The 7,733-nt window shown below is 45.2% G+C and overlaps 1 non-coding gene across 1 annotated transcript; it reads left to right on the forward strand.

Annotated features, from left to right (window-relative positions):
• Positions 1–6,756: 6,756 nt before the first annotated feature.
• Trnal-uaa (transfer RNA leucine (anticodon UAA)) lies at positions 6,757–6,839 on the forward strand. The gene has a single exon. It is a non-coding gene; the product is annotated as a tRNA-Leu (tRNA).
• The last annotated feature ends 894 nt before the right edge of the window (positions 6,840–7,733 follow it).

Here is a 7,733-nt window from a genome sequence, read left to right on the forward strand (position 1 = left end):
ACCAATATACAGTATAAAGGCCCATCCAGTTCTGCAAGCTGCTTCAGTCTCAAAGCAATTCTTCCCATCACCTCCTCACTGCGCTGTTCTCTAATGGATGAAACATAACATAAACATTAACATAACCATTTGTCATTTTTATCAATGCTAATGTGCTGCAGGGTAGATATGAGGAATCAGCTGTACCACTGGCTGAGGCCCAGGTTGTCTCTTCACACCACAAATACAGAAATTACACGCGGCCCTGTAGAGCCACCATGCACTTGGCCATCAGGAACTTTCACCTTCATTCTATCTTATGAGGTCACTGTGTCTTATGCTGCCCTGTTGGAAATATTGTTGTATGAAACATTACTACATTGAGATCTCTCGCCGTTTGTCTCCAGTAACCTTATATGTGTCAGTCCTCACTTCAGAGGAGGCTTTAGGGCCAAATCTGAATAACCATAGCCTAGGAACACAGATTTGTATTACTTTAAGTATCATGTTTCAATGTGGGAAGAGTTTGTGGAGTTTTTTTTTTTTTTTTTTTTAATTAGAGAACAAAAGAAAATCATAAATCAGACACTTTTCAAAAATACTGTTGGGAACAGCAGGTTGGCTGTTGCCACAAAGCTAGAATCTTTATTTGCCTCAGATGATATCTGATGCTTTTTTTAAAAACACTTTTTATTTATTTGTTTGTTTGTTTGTTTAATGTGCATTGGTGTTTGCGTGCATTTATGTCTGTGTGAGGGTATCAGATCCCTTGGAACTGGAGTTGCAGACAGTTGTGAGCTGCCATGTGGGTGCTGGGAATTGAAGCCTGGTCCTCTGGAAAAGCAGCCAGTGCTCGTAACCCCTGAGCCAACTCTCCAGCCCCTCTGATGATATTCTTAGCTTTTGGGCTGTTAGAGTCTATCAGTCTCGGTAAATTTCAGAAAGATTTAGTCATGGTCATAAGGATGTTAGGTCAAACACAGGTGAGTCAATGAGCAGGTAGTAAGGGGCTAAAAACAACTCAGGATTATCAACTCCCTGGTAGAGTCCTTAACACAGGCGTAGCTTTTCTTTTTGTCTCTAGGAACTTTAATCCACATGTCTTTTTTTTTTGTTTGTTTCATGACAGCATTTCTCTTTGTAGTCTTGGAGGTCTGGACTTGATTTGTAGACTAGGCTGGCCTCACAGGCTAGAACTCACAGAGATCTGCCTGCCTCTGCCTCCCTGAGTGCTAGGATCACAGGCCTGAACAGTCACCACTGGCTCACGTATCTTTTTATGGCAGCTATCAGAGAGGACACAGAGTTGGACACAAATAGGATTGAGTGACTTCACACATGCTCACCTGTAGGGAGCAGAGGAATCTGTACATGAAGTCCAGAGTAAATGTGCATTTTGACATGGACAAAGCATGGCAAGGACGTCAGTGTCTCTAAGCCAGGGTATAATGTGGCACAGCCATTACCTACATGGCCCAGGCTTTAGAGAAAGGCAAGGTTTTCCTCTAGGGTCTGTGTTTGTAGAGAGTCGATCAGTTGATCAAAGACTAGCTGCCTCCTCCTGTCAGATCCTTACAGCTCGGAACTGATCACCTACAGAGACCAATCCCTCCTCCTGTGTTATCCGTAATAAACACACTGAGCTCCTGGGTTTCTGAAGCCAGAGACTCCCACCCAACCCCTGCTTCTTTGTGTGTGTGTCTGTGGGTCTGTCCTTTCTTCGCTCCATCACCTCTCCTGTCAAGGTCCCAGGACCTAAGCTTTGAAGGATATAGAGAATAGAGTAGAAGCCAAATTTGGGAAGCTAAGGAGGCAGAAGCAGACAGATCTCTACACTGGAGGACAGCCTGCTCTATAGAGAGTTGCAGGCCAGCAGAGACCAGTGAGATCCCAACTTAAAAATAAAACAACAACAAAAGATATGTGCAGAGGGAGATTCTAGAGAAAGATAAATGTCAGTAGGTAGGAAAACTTAGAAAGTACAAGTGATTAATTCACTCACAAGTTTGAAAACAAATGAAAAAGGAAAGTTGAATATTAGGGGCTCAGCAGGATTAATATTGCTAAATCTATCAGTGAATAAAGAACACATGTCTGTGGACATGTCCTCAATGTTGGGGAAATACTTTAGTGATTCACAGCCAAATAAGAAATGATATAAACTTTAGAAGCATGCAATCATAAATGCTGATTTTCTTGGGGGTCAGAGATCCGGGCACGGCTTAGGGTCACTCACCAGTTTTAGACAAAGTTTTGGCTAGAGTTACAGTCATCTTTGGATGAGCTGGAGAATTCTATCCAAGCTTACTGATGGAAAGCTTGAGTTCTTGGGGTAGATGTGTGTCACTCATTTAAGACTTCAGGTCCTCACTGTGGAAGCCTGTACAGAGAGTTATTTATGACAGAAAGGCTGGCTTCCTCCACAGGGAATGATCTGAGAGCATGCCATCAAGATGGCACGAAAGTGCTTTTGATGGTTAGCTGGTCTTCAGGGCACATGCCTCTGTCCATCTAATTCCATTACTTAGAAATGAGTCCACAGCCAGTCCAGGCTCAAGGGGAGGAAGTAAGCTCTATCTATTGTAGGGGAAAGTGTCAACACATCCATGGACTGCACATGACTGCCCATGGCACTGTATACCTGTCATCTCAAAAACAAGGAGGCTGAAGCAGGAGAATCAAGGGTAGGAGGCCAACCTGGGCTATGTAATAAAACTGTCAAAAAAAAAAAAAAAAAAAAAACACTCATGGTCATCTTTTTTCCAAGATAGGGTTTCTCTGTGTAGTTTTGACTGTCCTGGAACTAGCTCTGTAGAGCAGGCTGGCCTCAGAAATCTGCCTATCTCTGCCTCCCAAGTGCTGGGATTAAAGGAGTATGCCACCACTGCCCAGCTAGAAGCATTTTTTAAAACCAATCTACACAGCATATCATAGCTTAAAGAAACACATATATACACTTTATTTCATGAAAATAATTCATCATGAAACTTTTCTGTAAGAATCATGCTCAAACTGTTTCTTAAACAGGAAGTCATTACTATGTTACAAAATCTAGTTTAATATTGCCATCTCCAGCTAGTGTTGTTAGTTATAGCAAGTGCCATTACAAAAGGCTTTCTATGTTTTGTTCAAACACTAAAGTGAATATTTTTCATGCCTTAAGGTTGTCAGCCTCACATGAGCACCCTTTGCCTGTGCTTGGGGAATTTCTCACACTTGAGGACATCCTGAGGTGGACACTCATACTTTGGTTTCCCAGACTCCCTTGCAGTTACTAGGGATAAGAACTTTGTTCCCACCTAATATGTAGATTTGGAAAGCAGCATCTTCCCCCAGAGCCTGGTGTCCACGGAGGATGGAGAAAATGTCCCCTGTGATGTAATTTAGCCTTTGGCTCTCTTCATCTCAGAGTTTTGTTGTGCCCTGGGTTAGCTGTATTTTTAAATTGCTTATCTCCACATAATATTCCCAGTGCTTTATCACAGTGTTCTGAGATGATCAGCCCCTGAACCGCTTCAAGTTAACACACAAATTTAGTTTTGCAAAACAATAGTGGTTTTGTTTTGTCCACAGATACTGAAAATCAAGGCTTGAAAAAAGCATATAGTAAAGACAGATAGACTTCTTTTCTATGCTCTCTGGGCATTTAGAAGATTCAGTGTCTGGAGAGGGGTTGGCACGTGAGGATCTGAACAGGAATCTGAAGACTTGAACACAGTCACTAGTAGCAGCTGATGGTTGAGGGCTGTTGGCAAAATAACTGTAGGAAGCTGCCTGGGCTTCCTCACAGCATAGACGTACGGTTATGGAATGGTAATATGCTGTAGTACTCCTTAGAAAAATACACCATGCCCCGTGGATGACTGGCATCGCTCCCCAAGTACTTCAGAATTACTTGCAACTCTGGTTAAAAACAGTTAGTTTAACAGACCTATCCCTGAACCCTTCTTTGTTTGTTTAGGAAAAAACTAAATGAAATCTAGAGAATCTGAAGGTAGGGTCTTAGGGTCTTAGTGACTGTGTTCTCAGAACTGCTTTATACTAGGGACGAGTTCTAAGGTTAAACACAAATATCATTTAGCAGTGTATGTGACACCAGGAGAATGATGGAGGGTGAGAAGACAGTGAAGCTCTCTGCTACACTGGGTAGGGCATCCTCCAGGGCTCCTGTGGGGCCCTGATTTCTGTACCTCCCCACATCTGGTTGCAATCCTTGTTCTGAGAATCTCTTGTCTCAGTGTTGGTAAATACTGCTCCTCAATGGTCTCCTGATATGCCAATAAAGCAGCTAACAGCCAGTCACTTAGCAGGGAAGAGAATAGGGCTGGATTTCCTGCCAGCCAGGGGAGGAGGAGTTAGAGGAGGAAGTGGGGGATTCAGTGAGGCGATTGACCCACCTAACTGATGTCCAGGAAGAACCAGAGGGCAGAGCTCAGCAAAGAGAGCTACAAAATGCAAGTATTTCTGGTATGCACACTGGGAGGAAACCAAATTAGCTTAGAGGGTTAAGAATAGAAGAATAATTGTTCAGTTATTGTGTTGTAAAGCTTATTATTATTATTATTATTATTATTATTATTATTATTAAGCTTATTATTAACAAATGTAAAAGAGTTTCAGTCATTTATATGATAGCCAGATTAAGAGAGAAACTGAGAAACACAGTTTTATAAAAATAACCGCAACAGCGACATCCTCAGTTCTGCCCAGTTCGTGAATGTTCTGCCCAGTTCGCAAACCCCAAAAGACCAGGAATAAGCAGACTCGGCTGTAAGTACATGAGGTTCTTTTTATTACAAATTACAACCTGCAGCTTGGGCCCACACCCCCCACCACCAAGGCGGTGGGAGCCAAGCGCCCTGTGCTCAGGTTAGTTGGGTAATTTAAAGATTCTAGTCCATCCCAGCATGCCCAAGGCAGGGGCGATCCCTGCCTGGCAAGCATCTACTGGTCAAAATGCTACATTTTGAAATGATTGGGTCTAGGAAGGTCCCCAGACCATAATGACCTGGTGTCCCTCCCTAGGGGGATGGGCCAGTTTCCTAGAAACTGTATCTCTAGTGGGTGGGGAAAGAATGCAGTAAGGCGGTCCTTCCTCTCAGGGCATTACTAGACTTCTCCACCCACCTAGTTCAAGCCTTAATTAATAGCTGATAATTTTTAATCCTTTGGTCTCTCACCTCTAGTTGAACTCTATCATCTAATTCAGAATGAGGATTTGAACACTTACTTTACACTTGTTAAGAAAATTAAGCCAAAAAAATAAAATAAAATAAAAATTAAGCCAACTGGTGATAGTTGCATTCTTTAATTGTTTAATCCTGGCGCTTGGGAAGCAGAAGCTGGCAGATCTCTTCAAGTTTGAGGACAGCCCAATTTATATAATGAGTTCTAGGACAGCCAGAGCTACATATTGAGACCCTATATCAAAACAAAAACAAAAAACAAAACTAGATAGCAACGTGTGTAGTGAGTTTAAAGCAGTGCTTGGGATAGAGAGAGCACACATGGGTTCTCGTTATCTTATAAAAGCCATTGCACAAAGCTCAAGGCCTCTGATCACTGGATGAACATGGAGGTGATGGGTGGTGACCCCATGTTCTATTTCGCAAGCTGCCTCCAGCCCCCAGTAGCGTTTCAGCACACAGCACAAGGCCTGAGGACCTATGCTCCCTGGCACTCTGAGACTGCCCTTGATGCCTGGGGTCCTTTTGAGGACCATACTCAGGCGAAGGTCTTTGGAGCTCCCACCGCTGGGTGGTAGACAGGAGCTATCACGGTTGCTGTAGTAGAAGCTCCTCTTGAGCAGTCCCCTCAGACTTGACGAGGACTCAGAGAACCAAGGGCTAGCTCGTGTCCCCTGAGGCCGCAGGAACTGTGAGAGGTGGCAGAGCAGTTGGCTCTTTAACAGTGGGCCCAAGGGGAATTTGGGGGAGCCACCAGCGAGGACTGACACAGTGAGGCACATGAGTGAAGTTTCTTGCTTATGTCCTGACCTAGGCTCACAAAGATTGAAGCAACCTGTCCTGTATAAGCAGGGCCTTAGGGGGGAAACGTGGAGCAGGCCAGTGCAAGGCTGGGCCAGAGCTCCCTGCTTGAGGGCCGAAGGAAGGCAAACAAGCGCGTGTCCCCTAAATTGCTTTTTGTTGAGGGTGTTTTGCCATAGCAACAAAAACGAAAGTACAACAGGGGGCAAGTTAAAACAAGGGACCGGGGCCCTGCAGGTGAGCGGTAGGGGTGGCAGGAACCCGGGAGGACTTGACCCTGCATTTGAGGCCCTGCAAAGGGGTTAGTGCTTGCAGCGACCAGAGACAGGGCATCGGGGATTGGGCCGCACGGCCCTGCCCACAGCGTTCTCCAGAACCCCTTCCGGTGTGTCTGGCCGCTGGAGCGAGGAAGAAAGGCGGCGCGAAGGTGCCGGGCCCCAGCACCTCATTAGTTAGAATAAACACGCTGAAGGTCTTCCTGCGGACCCGTCCCCACAGCCGTCCCCTCGCGGCGGCTCGGGAGCCCCGAAGTTAGCTGTGGGGTTTGTTTGCCGCGCCCGCGCACCTCAGCAGAGGCAGCAGCACCCAGCCGCCCGCCCGCTCAGAGCGCCGTCTCGGCAGTTCCTTCGTCGCCGCCAAAAGCTCAGGACGAAAGCGAGGCGGAGGCAGCGGCGCGAAACCCAGGCGGCAGCCACCGGGCCTCGGAAGCCCCACGCGGCTGGAGGATCGCTACAAGGAGGGCGGCGGTGTAAGCTTTGTAGGGAGAGCAGAAGACACAGTGCATGCCTATACCAGGATGGCCGAGTGGTTAAGGCGTTGGACTTAAGATCCAATGGACGTATGTCTGCGTGGGTTCGAACCCCACTCCTGGTATGCGTGGATAATTTTCTTTTCCTGTAGGTTATTAATTATTTTTTAGGTCCAGATCCCTTGGAGAATTTAAATTCTTATTTCCAATGGGAAGAAATGTGTTTTAATCTTTAGTAGGCGATGCCGCGAGCCTAGGCTCCCGCAGTGAGGCGACCGGGTGTGTCTCCAGGGATTGGAGCTTGGCAGAAACTGACTGCTGGCGTCCTCTAGCTTCTCCTGCCCCGCGGGAGGAGGCCGGGTGTCGGTCAACTTTTTGCAAAAGTGCTTCTGCCTAGAAGGGAAAAGCAGGCCCTCCTCTGCCTTTCTCTGCCCTATCCGCGCCTCCTAGTTCCTTTTTTCTCTCCTTTTTTTCTTTCCCTCTAAAGCTTGCCTTGTTCACATGCAATCCTTCACTTAACTCCAAGAAGATACCATTTGGTCCGAAGACACAGAATTTGAAATATTTTCCGTTTTCTTTTTTTTTTCTTTTTCTTTTTTTTTCTATTTTCCTCAAAAGTATTTTTAATAAAAGCAGTCTAAGATTTTAAACAGAATTTGTAGGTTCGGCTCAAGGAATTCATTATACTTTTGAATAAGTTTAACACTGATTAAATTCCTCGATACAGTCATAAAACCTAGAAAACACCGATCGTTAGCACGGATCGTTTATTTCCATCTGAGCCTCAGGCCCGTTTACTTACCTGGAGTCGTGGAAATACTGTTTGGAAAGGTTCAGAATTCTGCGGGAAATGGTGTCGGTATGTTTAAACAGTGACACCTACCGGTGACCCTGAGGTAAATTTGTTTAGATAAACCTGGTGTTTTTAAGTAACTGGCTTTAAGAGATTAAAGCTATGTCAATCACAAAAGAGATTAAAGCTATGTCAATCACAAACGAAAAAATTAATTCCCCTCCCC

The sequence above is a fragment of the Psammomys obesus genome, unplaced genomic scaffold (assembly GCF_907164565.1).
Source record: "Psammomys obesus unplaced genomic scaffold, mPsaObe1.curated_primary_1811, whole genome shotgun sequence".
Taxonomy (NCBI): domain Eukaryota; kingdom Metazoa; phylum Chordata; class Mammalia; order Rodentia; family Muridae; genus Psammomys; species Psammomys obesus.